Source organism: Uranotaenia lowii, chromosome 3 (genome assembly GCF_029784155.1).
Source record: "Uranotaenia lowii strain MFRU-FL chromosome 3, ASM2978415v1, whole genome shotgun sequence".
NCBI classification, from domain to species: Eukaryota; Metazoa; Arthropoda; class Insecta; order Diptera; family Culicidae; genus Uranotaenia; species Uranotaenia lowii.
The window spans coordinates 111651878-111670745 of record NC_073693.1 but is presented as its reverse complement, the minus strand read 5'-3'; the positions used below and the strand labels follow the sequence as shown (position 1 = coordinate 111670745).

Genomic DNA, 18868 nt, shown 5'->3' with positions numbered 1-18868 from the left:
ACGTTAGATTTTCAGATCGCTCGTGAATCTTGCTCTAACCTACAATTTATGATTACCATATTTAACAATGCTTGGTTCAAGTTTAATGTTAGTCGTACTCACAATATTCTCCCGGCTTACTCTGCCAATATTGTAGAACAATTTCAGCGAATACTATGCTATACGTTTAATTTGATCAAATACGGGAAATTTTCCCCGAAACTTGGTATCAAGCTTCTCTCTAACCTATATTTCCAGAAAGGTGGATTTTAATAAAGTATGTTGTTTAAATTACTCTTCAGAGTACTTACGGCTTATTCAAACCCGATAATATTCACTTGACCACCAGTATCCAAGTAGTGGAATGACTAAAACACCAGTTTTCTCTATAGATTTAGAACTATCTGTAAATTTTATACTTTCTGCGATCAATTTCACGTTTTCCTCTATTTCAATCCTCTTCCTGTCTCTTTTAACCTTTACCTTCTTCTTTTCATTTCCTACTATCAACTTAATCTGTCAATCATTCCTGTTTGTATACGCCCTACACTTTTAATCTAAACGAGCGGTAACGGCTGAGCGTTACGTCGCAACAACTGAGGAGTATTATATTAATAAGTTGTCTGTTTCCTATCATTCCATTTTACTATTCCTATCCATTTCGATTTTGATTAGGTGATTTCAACTTGTCGGCTCATGATACTTGTAGTTAATAAATTTACAGATTATAATCGTTGAGTGTTTCTGATTGATAACCCTGTATTGCTGCTTTGAAAATAATAACACGAAAATAATTTTAAGTTTATTGCAGGTATCCATTTTTTTTTTCATTATTTGAGAGGTTTTCAGCCACAGGCTGGTTCGCCTCTAGAAATCCATATTTTTAAATTCACAATCACCATTAAATTCTTTTTTGTATTTTATTTTAGGTTTGTCTTTCATTAAGATGCTCATCACTTTGTATTTAATATATTTCATACTAATTTTTTATAATTCAAAATGTTCTCATTTATATAATTCCACATATTGATTTGTTTTTTTTTGTATGACTGTACTTTTGTAATCATCAAAAGTATTCTGTTTCCCAGGTGGTGTCGTATCGTTATATTTTATCAATCAGTGTTTTTTCCAAATTATAGCTATATTCCTTCATAATTCATTATTTCACTCATTTGCATTTTCAGTTTCCAGTCTTCATAGTGTGAATTGCTTATTATTAAATTATTTTCTACAATATATTAATTGCGTTATCTGTAGAATCTGAATTAGGATATTCACTAGCTTTTTGTTCTTAGCACAGGTGTTTGGAGTTCTTCAATTCAAAAATGTCTTCACTTACTTTATTACGAATCAGTAATGAAAAATATTCTTTCAAAGTATTTGCAGATGCAGATACATATTTTCCATGGATTGTGTTTTATTATATTTGAATATCATACATTATTCTGTGCTATTTTATATTACATTTGTTACTATCATATGTTATATAATTTTTCATTATATAACTTTTTTATATTATTATATTGTTCTATTATATTTCTTCATAATATTATATTTTAATACATATTTATTCCATCAAACGAATGGGTTAGGGGCATCAGGGTATCCTTCTTTTGCAAAAGGAACAGGTAGCGGTATGTGCTCGTTACCAGTTTCGATTACTGGACGTTTCTCAATTTATGTCAAGGGAATTTGGCATTGCTGAGAAAAAGATAGTATTTGATTACTTTTTGTAAAATAAGGACGCACTCTTTTTTCGGAAGCCTTGGGGGCGGGATTATAATTTGCATGCTATCTTGGTTAGTCAACAATACAGTTATAGTTTCTCGAGACTTTTTACCCCAATAACCCTGGATACCGTAAGTGCCTCTGCTTACGATTCTATTCCCATGGCAGTCTCATTGAGTGGCTATGATTGTTTTGCGTGGTAGCCAAGATGGACGCGCGGGTTATTTTTTTGGCCATAACTGCGGCGCTGCTGCAAACCCAAGGTGGATATATACATACATACATACATATACATTTTTTGAGTGAATTGAGTCAATTCTCCTAGCTAAAAATACTGCCCAGCCAACATAAAATTGCATTAGAAATGATAGCTAAAATCGATATCAATGTTAATATGAGTCGCAATTCCTACCAAATAATTAAACGATCGTAAATTTGGTTAGTAATTTGAATCATCGACGTTTTTCGGCGGATTTTAGAATCAAAAACGTTATTACCAGTTGTCCAGACGTTTCGAGCTACTATGGCTTTCGCTCCTCTTCAGTGGACACTAAAATTATATTTTAAACAATGAATTTTTATCTTAATTTACAATATTTAAAATCTTACAAACTACTGGCCTTCGTCTATACTAGTTTGATTCGGGACATTTTGTTTTGATTTTCGTTTACATTTGTATGTTAGTGTTTGTGACAATTTTTTGATTACAGAGTCGTAAGCTGTCTTAAAATTACAGGAGTCTATCTGCCTATTGACTACATTGTTGTCACCTCTAATCTTAATGTAAAAAGTTTCAGCTGTGATTCTTGCATTATAGCCTGTAACTTTTTCTAAAATGTTTGTATTGTCGAAGTCGAAAAGGTGACCAGTTTCCAAACTGTGTTGTGCTAGTCCAGTGCTTATTTGTTTTGTGGATACATTCGTTTTATGTTGTTTTAATCTTTTTTCCAAGAACTGACTAGTTTCACCTATGTATGATTTGTTACATTTACCACAATTGATTTCATACACGACGTTGGTATTTTTGTTTTTGGGGATTTTGTCCTTAGTTTTTGTTAGGATCAGATTTTTAATTTTATCTAAAGGCTGGAAGGCGACATTAATTTCAAATTGCCATAAGTACCTTGAAAGTTTCTCCCCCAATCCTGAACAATACGGAATAGTTACAAATTTGTTTGAATTTCTATTGGTTATACTTAAAGTGTTATAAATTTTATGTGTTCGTTCTTTGACAATACTCGCAACAAAATATTGTGGATAGTTGTTTAAGTTCAAAATGTTTCTAACTGTATTAAGTGTTTTTTCCCTATATTTTGCGTGTGATAATCTTATTGCCCTGTCTACTAAAGCTATGACAGTGTTCTTTTTGTGCGAATATGGACTTGACGAAAAAGGCCGCTACCTAGATTTTAATTCGTCAAGTCCATATTCGCACAAAAAGAACACTGTCATAGCTTTAGTAGACAGGGCAATAAGATTATCACACGCAAAATATAGGGAAAAAACACTTAATACAGTTAGAAACATTTTGAACTTAAACAACTATCCACAATATTTTGTTGCGAGTATTGTCAAAGAACGAACACATAAAATTTATAACACTTTAAGTATAACCAATAGAAATTCAAACAAATTTGTAACTATTCCGTATTGTTCAGGATTGGGGGAGAAACTTTCAAGGTACTTATGGCAATTTGAAATTAATGTCGCCTTCCAGCCTTTAGATAAAATTAAAAATCTGATCCTAACAAAAACTAAGGACAAAATCCCCAAAAACAAAAATACCAACGTCGTGTATGAAATCAATTGTGGTAAATGTAACAAATCATACATAGGTGAAACTAGTCAGTTCTTGGAAAAAAGATTAAAACAACATAAAACGAATGTATCCACAAAACAAATAAGCACTGGACTAGCACAACACAGTTTGGAAACTGGTCACCTTTTCGACTTCGACAATACAAACATTTTAGAAAAAGTTACAGGCTATAATGCAAGAATCACAGCTGAAACTTTTTACATTAAGATTAGAGGTGACAACAATGTAGTCAATAGGCAGATAGACTCCTGTAATTTTAAGACAGCTTACGACTCTGTAATCAAAAAATTGTCACAAACACTAACATACAAATGTAAACGAAAATCAAAACAAAATGTCCCGAATCAAACTAGTATAGACGAAGGCCAGTAGTTTGTAAGATTTTAAATATTGTAAATTAAGATAAAAATTCATTGTTTAAAATATAATTTTAGTGTCCACTGAAGAGGAGCGAAAGCCATAGTAGCTCGAAACGTCTGGACAACTGGTAATAACGTTTTTGATTCTAAAATCCGCCGAAAAACGTCGATGATTCAAATTACATTAAAGCGCGGCGATAAACAATATTCCAAATTTGGTTAGTTGAAAAAAAAACAACTTTTGTGTTCTCTCTGCGATAAGCAGTACAACCAAATTGCTTAAAATCATATGGTTCATTTGGAAATATGTTCAAATGAAAGAAGCAGCAAATATTGTCACTGGCAACGGTTCTCATGAATTGAGAGCAAAACTTGCGTGCTCTCGCATATTTTAAGGATGTACGAATAAAGTGTTGAATATTGTCCAATTTGTATAATTCTTATCGCTTAAGCTAGAAGTTAAAAATATGTGTGTTTATTGCCACCACTTTGGTAGGTAAATGCTGTTTTTTTGAGTTTGATTCGATGATTCTATAACGTATATGAAACGTATAACAAAGTTTGTTGAGAAATATATCTTCAAAAATGTTTGCTGGGTACAACTGGAGTGGAATATACGAAGCAAAAATGTATGGAATACTAGTTAACAACTTTTGGAGAAGAAAGTTTTAAAATCTTGTATCCGAGATGTAATCATATTATCTATGTAGTATAAACTCGTAAGCCCACATTATAAATCGAAAAAAGCGACCTTTTTTAATATGGACATAATAAAAAGGCTAACCATCACTTTAAAAAAAAATTGAACAATTAAAGAAACAAAACTTTATAAAATAAGACGAAAGATAAACGTTATTCATGCATGGATAATTGAATCATGAAAATACGAATAATCGAGGCTGACCTGTAAAATGAAATTGAAACAAAAATGCAAAAGCAAGTTTTAGAAGGTAAAATGTACTTATTTGAAAGCAAATTATTAAAACTAGTGACATTAGTAATTAAATTAAAAAAAAAAAATAACGAGTGACCAGCTTGAAAAAAGTAACAATGACCAACTTCTAGCCCTAACTCTGAGAAAAATCTTTACTTACTGAAGCCACATTTTGTTTGGAATTCAAGGGGTATAATTGCAGCACTTATGCCACTTTGCTTCCAAAGTCCCCCAAAAAGTAGTGTTTTTCCATCGGGGTCAAAAAATTTAAAAAAAAATTAATTTACTTTTATTTAGGATACATAGCTGATGATGTTTAAGAATTTACCATCAACTGTGATTAATCTGATTCCATTATGTTTTCTATATTAACCGCCAATGAGTGGATTCCTGATTTTTGGTTACTGTTATATGGAGTGTGTCACAGATTTATGGCTTATACAAACGCTTGAAAAATAAGAAAAAAAATGTCCGAGATAATTGAGTTAATATTGAAGTGCTTTTCGTTTAATCACTGTTAAAAATCAACTTATAGTGACTTGAAGTACCTTTCCAATGCCCACAAAAGTGATTGAAATTTAGTGGAAAAATGAAAAATCGTTGTTTGGAGAGATTGACTAGAAGTTGACAAGACCTGGTCGAGCTTCACTCTTAACTTAATGTACCGGATGTGAAAAACATTCGAACTTCTACATTCGGTTCTCACGATTCTCAAATCTAATTATGTTAAAAGATTAAATTTTCACTAAGTAATTTTGAAGGGCTAGAATTCGAAAACTTACAAATTCAATTACAAGCTAGATAAATATCAAATGAAGAACATCTTGCCCCAGAGCAGCCGGTCACATGTAACTCCGAGTCATTTGTTGTTGGTAGGTAAATTCTCTTTATGGGCGGCATGTGCCATCGTTTTCCTGCCAGGAATGTTGTGTCGAGATTAGAGGACCTTTCATCCAGGCGAGGGAGACGGAAAATTTCAGAATCGCTTTACCTAAACAGATGCCAAAGGTACGCCAGACGTACAGCAGGTTGCGTGCGTGAGATAAATGATATCACACCTTCTTTCAGCAAGGCTAGAGATATATTTAGGTTGCTTTAGAAAAGCTGGAAAAACGTTACTTCTTGTCGATGCCAAATTGTATCCTGTGTACAGGATTCCCGGTTGATAGCACAAATTTAAAGGCTCTTCAATGCAAACAGCTCTGGAAAATGGTTTCCCTTTAATCAAAAGATTTTTTTTTCGTTCATATGCGAACGTTAAGCGGAATCGTCCTTTTCAATTGGAAGGGAGAACCACATCATCCGAGAAACAAAACGGAGCGCTTTCATCTTTGTAATCTACACTAATGTACCCTAAAGCTGAATATGAATCATTGATTCCGGTAGCAAAAAGCAAGCAAACAAGCGAGCAAGATGGAACCGCAGGAAACAAGTTGAGTCAGACTGCAGCAGGATTATCGGTTATATTCCGACCATATTTGCTCGCTCAGAATGTGACTTTACCATTTGTGAAGTGATGATAGCAAGCTTCATGTAGGAATTTATGTGCTAAGTAGCTTGCTTGGGGTCCGAATAAGGTGCGGTCAGAATGAAGATAGATGGTTTCCCATTCAAAAGCATTTTGCTACAGAGTTTAGGAAACAAGTTGATGAAAATTACATTTTGAATAACGATAAACATTTAAAGCTTAACTGAAAATTCTGTCTTAAAGCTGTTTTCCTACTTTGCAACAGTTTTATTTTTCTTGGAATCCCGAATGGTTATCTAAAATTATCTAAATACATGACACAGTCGTCTTTATCATATTTCATTCAACTGTTTCACTTTACCGTCCATTGAAAACACTTCATCTGCCACTTACAAAATGGCAAAATTCTTCGATTCAATACATCCCCTACATCATCAATAGTCCAGGGAGCAACTTTCGATAGATGCTTCATGTGCTGCAGTTGTCGGTTGAAAGTGTTTACAACACTTTCGAATGAAGACGTTCATTGGACCGGAAGTGTCATGTCGGTCGTCAGCACCGTGCTGAATATGTAACAAAATACTTATAGAGCGGATAGCAAAAAACACTACAAGTCCACTTCGCTCAGATTACACTGTAGCAAACACATGTCCTAGTTCAGAAAACATCAATATTTATGACATTGCTGCTTGTAAACTTATCGTTTCGTTTCTGAGAAAGGTGTTAAATAAAAAGGTTAAACTAGTGTATGAATTCCTCCACACAACACACAAAACTGTGAGCAGTGAGCACGTCATAGATGAACTTTGCCCTAAAGTTCTTATACAGAAGAAGGTAACAGAAATTAGCTAACGATAATCACTTTAGACAGTTTTTCTTATTTTTTCAATCTAGTTTGAAGATCTTATAATTTTTTTTTGCACCTATTTATAAGTTTATTAGAAAAAGGGTTCTTCGCAAATAAAAGACTTATCTGAAAAATGTAGCTAAAAATAAAATTTTTATACTTCAAAGTAGATAAAAAAAACATCATTTCACAATTTGAGATTCTGTCCGTAATAAAAATAATCAATTTTTCATCCAAAACCTTTTTAAGGCACTCATACACCATGCAACAGCATCGTTGTGTCGATGGTTAGCTCAGTGACGTAATAATTAATAGAGTGATCATATCATTTAATTTATTTAAAGGGGTTTTGTTTTTTTTTAATTATTTTAACTCGAATAAATTCAGTTAGGGGAATGGTGAACACACGAGCCGAAATGCGCAAATCCTTATTTTACTTTCGGATTAAATACTTAAATTGTAAAATTTACTACACCTATGAATGAAATCAAATGAGGCCCTTGGAGCCAAAGAAGGATAAGTGCTAAGTGGAGCGTGATCTGGCGTATGTGGGATGTCCGAGAAATTGGAGAACGGTTGCCATGGACCGAGTGAATTTTAGGAATTATGTTCGTCAAGTTATGTCGTGAGATGAAATACTATTGAAATAAAATAATCTCAACCTCAATACTCCTGTATGTCAAGAAACGTTACAAGTGCAAACTTATTGAAGCTAATTTTGTTGTTAGACATTCTAATACATTCGAATACATGTTTGTAGAGCTGATTCTTCCCAATCAAAAATTACTAATTGGAGTGATTTACAACCATCCAAGTATAGACTGTGCAGAAATGATCCACGATGAAATTTTGAAATACGAAGGTGCTTACGATGATATTGTTTTGATGGGTGACTTTAACACTAATCTCGTGATCCAAAATAGTAAAACTGAGCGGTTTTGTAGCGTGTTGAGTGAAATCGGAATGTATAATGTAGGGACTGAACCAACATATTTTCATAATCATGGGGCTTCACAGCTGGACTTACTAATAACAAGCCGACAAAGTTCAATAATACGTTTTGGACAAATAAGTATACCCAATGCTTCAAATCATGATATGATTTACGCTTCTTTCAACTACGACACAGAAATTGTAAACGATGAATACTTCTATAGAGACTATAAATGTCTAGATCCAAATTATTTAATCCAAGAGTACAATAAAATTAATTGGACCTATTTTCACTCCCTTACTGATACCAACGACATTATAGATTTTTTCAATGATCGTGTCAAATTCCTCCATGACACGTGCGTACCTCTTAGGAGAAAAAACACATCCAAACGCAAGTACAATCCTTGGTTTAAATCGAATTTGCAAATTGCTCTGATTGACCGCGATCGCGCTTATGGTAAATGGAAGATGACTAAAAGCAGTGAAGATAAAAGTAATTTTAAAAGACTTAGAAACATAGCAAACAAGAAAATTTTGAAAGCTAAACGCGACTACTACAATAATGAATTTAACCAGCATATGACACCGAAAGAGTTTTGGAGCAAACTTCAAAATATCGGCTTATCAAAGCGTAAATCCAGTACCGAAAATGACTTCCACCCAGATGTAATTAATCAAAAATTTCATGAAAGCTTTACTGTAGACCACGCAATATCTTATGAAAATTTTCATTCAAATTCAATGGGTTTTAAGTTCAACTGCATTCAAGAATATGAAATTATCAACGCTGTGTACGAAGTAAAATCGAATGCCATAGGATTAGACCAAATTCCTATAAAATTCATCAAGCAAATTCTGCCACTCATCATTAAACATTTATCACACATCTTTAACAGTATAATCGAAACATCTAAATATCCACAAGCTTGGAAACAATCAAAAATAATCCCTTTTAAGAAGAAGTCAAACATAACATCACTCTCAAATCTCCGTCCAATAAGCATTTTATGTGCTCTATCAAAAGTATTCGAACGAATAATGAAAAAACAAATAAGTACATATTTGAACGCATACAGTTTAATTACAGAATATCAATCTGGTTATCGACCGGGCCATAGTACAAAAACCGCAATGTTGAAAATAGGTAATGATATATCCAAATCCATAGATGAAGGTTGTAAAGTTATTTTAGTGCTTCTTGATTGTTCAAAGGCGTTTGATACAATTTCTCATAGGACGCTATGTAAAAAACTGAACCGAAATTTTAATTTCCAGCCGGCTGCTGTTGAATTAATTCGTTCATACTTGGAAGATAGGCAACAGGCAGTTTATAGTAACGACGAATTATCGAGTTTCCTTCCCGTAAACTCCGGAGTACCTCAAGGATCTGTTTTAGGGCCAATATTGTTTACCTTGTATATAAACGATCTTCCAAGTGTTGTGAATCATTGCACTCTTCATTTATTCGCTGATGATATCCAGCTGTATCTTAAATGTAAAGAACGTAGTGTTGTCGAAACCTGTCAGTTAGTAAACCTCGATTTGGAATCAATTTATGAATGGGCGAATAACAATCTGATGACGTTGAACGCATGTAAATCGAATGCCCTCCTGTTAACTCGAACTGCTTGCTCAGAAATCCCGGTTTTGAAATTAGGTGAAAACGAAATCGTTTTTGTGGAAAAGGCAACTAGTTTGGGATTTGTCGTAAACAACAAATTTGATTGGGATAGTCATGTTTTGAAACAGTGTGGAAAAATTTATGGAGTGCTTCGAAACATAAAACTCAAGTCTAGTTTTCTTAATCAGGATATAAAATTAAAACTGTTCAAGACATTTATCTTGCCATATTTCATCGCGTGTGATTTCTTGCTACCCACAGTATCAGCCAGAGCATTTGACAGAATGAGAATTGCACTAAATTCATGTGTCCGCTATGTTTTTAATCTACGCCGTTTAGATCGAGTCACACATTTACAACATAAGTTGCTAGGCTTTTCTTTTTATAACTTCATTAAAGCAAGGTCATGTTTTATGTTCCATAAAATCGTCAATACTAAATGTCCTTCATATCTTTTTAATATTCTACAGCCTTTTAGTGGCACTAGAGTGAGAAACTATGTTATACCCAATCATTCAAGCACATACTACAATTGCACATTTTTTGTCAGGGGTGTAGTTCTTTGGAATTCACTACCAAGCTCAACAAAAAATATTTTAAATTTAGGCACCTTTAAGAAGCAATGTTCAATTTTATTCAATTAGATGTAATGAGAATCAGAAAAATAGTCTGAATAATTCAACGATAGAGAGAAACAAATCAATGTAAATTATTAAGTGCATTTCATCAATACTGTAACGCCACTGTGGCATTAAAAAAGACAATTGTCTTACGCCGCTTTTCACAAATAAACTAAACTAAACTAAAACTAAAACTCTCCGTGGTGCCGGCTGGGATGCGAGTAACCTAAGCGGAGATCGGGGGCCCAACCCCGGTTGATGCTTTGGTGGCATGCAGACTGGAAAGATGACCGCACGCGTCTGTTCCTCAGGTCAGGGGCGGCTCAAACAGCGTCTGTCTTGCAGCGATCGGCTGAATTTATGAAATGCGGTAGGGACCTTAGGCTAACAACCTACTGCTCCCGATTTTTTAAATTGTTACGGAATCCGAAAGGAATGATCGACCTGAAACTATGGCGATGACTTTCAACATGAAAACACGGACACGAATTGGTACTTGGAACGTTTTAACCCTTGCTTAACAAGGCAAGCTGGCTCAAACTGCTAGAGAGGCTAGCCGCCTCAAGCGTGAAATTCTGGGACTGAAAGAAGTCCGTTGGCCTAATACTGGAGAACACAAGACACATTCCCGGCAAGTCCTGCTTTACTATGGCATACGAGGAGAACATGCTACTCGGGAACGAGAAGTTGGTTTCCTGTTAAGCCCGCAGGCCCATGCGGCCCTCATAAGATGGAAACCAATAAACGAAAGAATTAGTGTGCGCTATGTTCAGCAGTTATGAGCTGATCCATGCGCAGAGCACAGATACCACGAGATGCTCCACGTCAGCCAGAAGGTGTCACTGGAGTTCGAGGCTGGGAAGTCGGGTTCCGAGAGGGTTACTCTCGATGCCGACACAAGCCGCGCTGCGATAAGCCCGTATCGGAGATTGGAAGAAGCTGTTTGCCGAGCGAGAGGGTTACTCTCGTGATGTGGAGCTATGCTGCGATCAGTACGCGTGTGCCCATCCAAACCTACAGTACGTTTATTTCTGTGGCTTTGGATATGTTTTGGGCGACGGTTAGTTGCCAGCCATTTCAACCACTTCTTACGTTTTGCTGCATTTAAGACGAGTTCTGCCAAAATCGATCGAAGTCTGGCTAGTTCCCGGATTCACCGAGAGAGGCCTTTGTTAGCTACAAGAGTTTGCTTTTCTGGGGTTACCAGAAAGCAACATGAACGACATGCTGTTCGATCGTGTTCTGAGGTTATCAGCCACCGGAATCAACGAATCATTGATTCCGGTGCCAGTCAGCGCATGGTGCGAGACGAGAGCGACTATGAGAGAAGCGATGATGATCAAGATTTCGTCGATCCAGTACCGACTCTGAGACGCAGTCAGCGAATCAGAGAAGCTATTTAGCGCTACGTGGCTAACGTAGCTGCTGGTATTAATAATGAAGCGATCATCATCAGCGATCTGAAGCGCCGTACAAATGGGTCTACTGGAAGACAGCTATCGACAAATGGATGGCAGCTTTGGAGAAGTATGCGGCATGGGGAGCGATTGGCTTACCCTAGATCACAGATTTTGTGACATGAACGTTCGCTGAACGAAGCTGAACGACGGTGTGGTTATCACCGAACAGCCGTTCAAAGAGTTGATCGGTTGTTTGCAGTATCTGGCGATATCATTGAGACCAGATATTTGTGCAGCGGTTCACCACTAAGTAAATACCAAGCCAGCCCGGCGGATAGTCACTAGCGAGGCCTGCAGCGTATTCTGCGATACCATCGACGTATGACCGTTAAGGTGTTGGTATACCGCAGAAACGTGAACACGGATAGAAATCGGGAATCTTACTTCGTGGTCAACGAAATGTCAGCAGACAGTCAGTCTGTCGTCGACCGAAGCTGAGATAGGAGCCCTTTGCATGGAGTCAAGAAAGGTTTGTGGATAACAAACTGCTTAGGTGAATTGGAGGAAGTTGGCCATGCATTTTGGACATCGGAAGTAATTTTTTCGTGCTCCGTGAAAATTTAGAAACATAATAGTTTAAACAGCCAAAAAATCGTGAAATTGTGCAAAAAATCGAGAATTTATTATTTCCGGACACAATTCATTGCAATGAAATCTTTATCTGTGGAAAAATGGAGTGATGTTAGATAATGAACAAATTCTGATTTTGTGAATTTTATTTCCAAACGACGAGACGATGGTGCTGGCGCTATGCCCTCTGGATCAGCCGAGGAGAAATGCTCAGTTGGAAGAGCATGAGGACTGAACCAGCGAGTTGTACTACTGCATATTGCAGATCAATCTTTAAGATAAGTAGATAATTTTATATTTTATGTTGTTGCAGTCTCATAGCCCAATTTAGGGTTCATTAGAAAATTGATTATTTTACTTGATAAATTAGAAAATATAGACGACAACAAAATTTTCCCTTTGGAAAAAATGTCACGCCACGAAATATTTCAAGATCTAATTGGAATACTTGGAGACTTGAACGCAAGCTGCCATGCAAGAAAAAGCTATTTGAGCAACTTCGAACGGTACTATACTCTTGCAGCAATTTAGGCGTTTTGAAGATGTGCTCAAAATAAATCTTTGGACAGTTGATCAAAGTAATGAGCAAGTAAATTAACAGTTTTTTAAAATGCGAGGGAACTTCTAAAATTTTATTTTAATATAGATTCATGCAATTGATCGGTAATCGATTCTGAAGTTATCAAGCAATTATTACAATTTGCTTGGTTTGTGGTTTTGAATAATGTTGAGTGTTTGAAAATGGTCCAGGCTCAATAACATGTTAATGATAAACTACCACTTCTCAATTTTTTATAATTAGTTATATGTATTTAACGTCAGCTCGTGGGTTAGTCAAAAAGAAACCCTGGTCTTTTCAGCTGTAAAATATGCTCAAAAAAAAATAACCGTTAAAAATTTTCAATTCTTGAAATAATGTGACATATATATAGAGAAACTGTCCTTGCGACATCGAGCATTGGACTAGATCGAATCGGTTTTGCATCACCGGGAATTGGAACAAACCTAATTGTAACAAAATTCGCCTAACTTTTTTGTAACAAAATTCGCCTAACTTTTCTGTTTCGAACAAGAGGACCAACCAACATATGTTTATTTTGATACTTTTCAATTATTTTTATTTTCAGTTTTAATAATATATGTACATAATGAGTACATGACATATTAGAAGCATCCGTGTGTTGGAAGGCTGCTTTATAGGTTATGAATACAGTACTCGCTTGTTCATCGCACGACGACTCTTAAGTTTTTTGGATATGGTAGAATCGGACTTTTTGCACAGATAAAATCCATCATTAAACTCAACGAATTAGGTTCAATTGAAAGTTTCAAGTACCAGCCAAGTTTTACTAGAAAAGAAAAAAAGAACTTTAAGACATTCAGGTTAACAGTAAATTTTTCGTAATGCAATTTTCAAAACATGAATTTCTAAATGCAGACCTCGTCGGTGGTCAGATGAATAAACAGATGAGGCCGTTGCGTAGATAGGTATACCCAGAGCAACTATAAGGAAAATAACATGCATTGTGGTTAAACAAAAAATAATATCTATTTTGCTTGCTATGCTTTGTTCTGTTCTTTGTTGTTATTTATTTTTGGTTGTTAACACTCTGCTACAAAAAAACAGTTTAGAATCCTTAGGGTTAAAATGTGACTATTTTAAACTCATATAGTTCAATCGTACATTAGTCATGTTCATGCGAATTCATTACAAGGCCTCATTAGGAGAAAATAGGAGTTTCAATAGGAAACGTAGGAAATATAGGAGACTAGGAGCATAGGTTCAAAGTGGTTACTTTACCTACCAAGGTAATTTCCCATGCCACAATACCTTTCCCCCCAAACATTCAGCGTGGAGATCTGTGGAGGGATGGCGTACAGCCGGCCTCCGCTAAACATATCTTCACATGTGCTGCACTTCCCTTCCTCCTATCGACTACACGGACTTGGCCGGCGTCGTTATTGGTTCAAATAAATGTATGAGATTCTCAAAACTGCACAGTGAGATTGTGATGCTTGTTCCCAGCACCTTTCATTTGGTTCATTGTGCAATGGTGATTATCTCGAACCAATCACGGAGTGCAACCATTATGCCATTGGCCAGGAGGGGCCGTAGGTGGACCGTAGTTGATAGCAAGCTCAAGCTCAACAAACTGCTTAGGTGAATTGGGTGTGGTTAGCACTCCTTTCACGTTAATGGAGGACAACATCCTTTGCATTCAGTATCTGGAAAAGGCGCGAACCCATCAGTGGATGAAGCATCTGGAAGCAGAGATGCCAATGTGCCTGATTTTTTGGGGCTCTGCCTGATAACCTGATAAGCCATTGAATTTGCCTGATTTTTGAAAATATGCCTGATTTTGCCTGATTTTTGCAAATGTGATGAAAAATGAGTAGTAAGGAACTGGATTAGGTATCATTGCTGAAGTGAAAAGGTGGAAATATGGCTGAATCAAAGCAATCGAAAGATTCCCTTCAATTCTTATTAAAAAAGGGAATTAAAGAGAATATTTCGATTGCTTTGATGATTTGATTCAGTAGAATTCTTCAACCAAGAAGGCTCACAAAAAATATTAGAAAGAAAATGGGGAGCGATGACAAAAAAAACGTCATCACTTTTAGCGAAATTTCCGTTACTTTATAGTAGCCTGATTTTGCCTGATTATTATTTCGCCAGTTCCCTGATTATTGAATAAAAATGTTGGCAACCCTGTCTGGACGTTAAGTATGCTTTCATCAGAGACATCATAAGAAGCGGTCAGCTTTCTTTGAGACACATCTCTACTGAGGCACGCGAAGCTGTTCAGCATTATCAATTTACTACTGGCGGGAGGTGTTGAAACGTACGGTTTCCTCCGGCGCGGCGTCAGCAGACTTCTGCTGCCACGAGCAGAACCAAAACACTGTTTGTTTTGGTTCCTGTTGCTATGTCCAATTCGCAATCGAGAACAATAGCATGATGGAATCTAGATATGGTGGTCTCACTTTGGCAAAAAGTAAACGAGGGTTGGATGCGGAGGAGGGGGCGAAACGCAGCCGAAATTTGACAGCTGGCTGTTTGGCTGGCTGCTGGCTGGGATGCCAGGTGCTCTGATTTTTGTAAAACACGAAGTTTTGCCAATCCTCGAGATATTGCTTAGACAAAGATTTCGCCTTGATTTTTGCAAATATAATTCATAGAATCGAAACAAAATCTTCCGGCTGAGCTCCAGGCTGGTAAGCAAAGCTGGAAGAGGTTGGACCTATAAACGACGGTGCCAGCTTTGTCGGTAGCGGTGAGTAACATTAATTTTGCATTACTTATGACAAAGTTATGCTTATTCAACACTTTTTTCTTTCAAGAGCTATCTAGAAGCAGCAGAAAGTCATCGAATCGGATGGTAACATGGCGAGGCGTTACATTCCATCGTCCGAGAAGCGGCTGGCCCTCCTGCAGGAACATCCGATCTTCATCGAGATGAAGAAGCTGCTTCAGGAGGACCCCCGTCTGTTGCCATTGCTGCTTCAGAAGATCCAATCGAGTAATCCGGATTTGATGGGTAGCATTTGATGAACCAGATGAAGTTTTTGGCACTTTTGAACGAGGGAACCGATGAGCTGAAATAGGGAAATATGCGCAACGTTAGGCGCCTGAGCAGCATAAGTCCGATGAATGGGTTGGGGAATCAGTTCGATCCACTGCCGACTGTTGATTGTCCGGAATGGATTGAGCCCCTGAAGGATTCCTGCAAGTGATGCTGTCCAATTGCTAGTCATCCTCGAGTGCAGCAAAGCTCCAGCTCAGCGCTGCTCGTGGGTGGTGGTGAAGGTAGATTAACTGAATATGTTAATATTAAAAAAGGCTTAAGTAGTATTTACATGGTGCAACAGGTATTTGAAAATAAAATTTCGAATCATAAAATCGTTTAGAATTCATAGCATTCTTTTAGCAGAACCGATTTATTTTTATTTTCATCCAACACTTTTCGATTGGAGGGAAACAAAATAGCTCTTTGGATAAGGTAAAAAGAATAAGGGACAAGCAACATCCGGTTTACGGTTTTGATTGTTTGTTCCACCCTTTAAGATCCTTTCTATCATAACGGTCAATGAAAAGTTTTTCTTTTTCGGAACATACGGAAAGACCGAACTGTATTGTAATTTTATTTAAAAAAAGTGTTTAGAATACAAATTAATTCATTGAATATACTCATATCATTGCTTTATTTCCGAAAGCTCAATTTAAATATAATAAAATAAACTAAACCTCAGTACGGTTTAAATCTTTTGATCTTTCGTTTACGATTAGCTTGTGCACAAACACATAATTTTTCGCCATTTGATTTTTTATCTCTAACACCGGCATCTCTGAACCCAAGCGCCGATGTGGTCTAGTGGATAGGCTGGCGCGAGTCTGGTATTGGTATGCCAGGCGTACTGGGTTCGATTCCCGGTATTGGCAAGTAAAACTTTTGGGTTCGATTCCCATAAGCGGCCGATAGGTAAGATGTGTTTCATTAAAATAACTGGCTATATAATAAGAATGTTCAATCAGTTGCCGGCTGGCCAGGTATATACACGGATGCCGGAATACCTGTAAGTAAACTAGCCCACTTGATTGACTCGTTCTTCCAAAAATAAACCTACATCAACACAATACATTCACTACATAACAGTTCATACGAAGCCATGGGGTCCGGGTATAGTGTACGCGCTGCATTGGAGATTTGTCGAACTTAATAATCTGAAGAATGCAGGTGAACTCATGCTTAGGCACGTTTCGGGGTCTTCCGTACCAGTCTGAAGTTGGCGATAGAGGAAAAGGAGAAGGAGGAAAAAGGAGAAAAAGGACAAAGCAGAACGATGATCAAGGAGAAATTGAGGAAAAATTGAGAAAGAGGAAAAGGGTGAGATGTATAAGTCAAGGTGGTTTTAGTGGGACGAACCCACACATGGCAGCAAACACCCGGCTGTTATGGTTTGAACAAATATATTAAAACAAATATACCTCACTGTCAGCCTTCTCCATACATCCCATCAAAGACAGGCATGTCAGCACCACCTACTGACGAAAGTTCCTACTAAAGCCACTGATCGTACCGCCATCACCACCTCTAGCAGCAACAGCGCCATCTACAAGTCAAAAATCTGCCAGAAGTAGTTCAGATCGCCGATGTTTATACATGGTAGTTAGAACTTTCTCCATAGGATGGCGTGCTTGATGTGTCGCCTTGTTTTTTGAAGAGTGAGGTATATTGATTTTACTATATTTGGTTTGAAGTCAAATTTCCATCTTGTAAAAAAAAAAAACATACTAACACCTGGCATCCCTGGACCCCTTTTTTTGTAAACACTACAGCCAGTTGTCAAAACTTTTTTCAATATGGCTGAATGGTGATTTGGCATATGAGATCACCATCCTAGACGCATTATGAACAATAGATCAATGATTGCTGATGACAGGTGATGATGATAAACGCGGTACAAATGTATACATCATCACACGGTTAAGCGAGACTACTCGAATTGGGTTCGTGATAAAATAACAGCGTCGCCAGATATTCTGGGTAAGAGTATCAAAGTACTCATTGAGAAATGAGTACTTTCTCGGTTAGGGAATATGATAAGTGGAGAGTGCGACAATAGCAATCGCTAATGAATTGTGTAGTTATGTAATGACTAGACTGACGAAACATAAATAAAGATAACTCTATTCATCACTGAAACCTGCCACGTTTTCCACGTGGAAGAGCATGACAAAATTAAGATCATAAGCGTATGAGCATATTTTTGTTATGAACTGTAGGTCTCCCACGAATGCAATTTTGCGAGTGCTTGTTTTATTATGTAATTACATTTTTCTAGGCTAGTTAATCAAAAGATGCATTTGATTCGTACATAAGTCAACAGCATATAGAAAAACATGCTTACGCAAAGCGACGACGATGATAATTTCATAGAGATTTTGATCTTAACACACAGTTGAGACATTCAAAGTGGCCCACGTTTCCCCATACCCCACTCTCCCCTACTTTTTTTAGTTTAGTGAACCCTTATTTTTGAGTTTTTTTTTCTTTAACATAATTTTAAACAGTGTAAAAAATATGTTCGTCAAGAATAAAGGATTTTTTTTTCCTATTTTTCATACACAACCTTTTGCAAATATGTTACTAGATATTTATGAAACGAAAGGACCAAGTACACAAGTTAAAAAGTCCCAGCCTTTGAATGACTTGAAATTATCATTTGATTTGACCCAATTTTCAAAACATTCCAACAAATTTGACATATTTGTTGCACATACACAGCACAGCACAGCACATACACATCACATAAATTTGATTATATTTAACGATTCCGCCAGTTTACAGCATTCTTCAAGTTTGGTTTACCGAAGATGAAATTGAAACAAATCTCAGTAGAAGAGTTTTTGAGTACCGTCCGATATGAAAATTTCTCAAAAGAAATAAAAACCTGTTATACATCTCCGAGAACTTAAAATCAATTTCAAGTATACGAATACTTCAGTAGTTAACTTTCGACCCATC

At 36.6% G+C, this 18868-nt stretch overlaps 1 protein-coding gene across 7 annotated transcripts in view; it reads right to left on the bottom strand.

Moving 5' to 3' along the window:
- Positions 1-18868, bottom strand: part of LOC129750784 (serine-rich adhesin for platelets) — a 251248-nt gene that overhangs the window by 204676 nt on the left and 27704 nt on the right. The window lies entirely within an intron of this gene.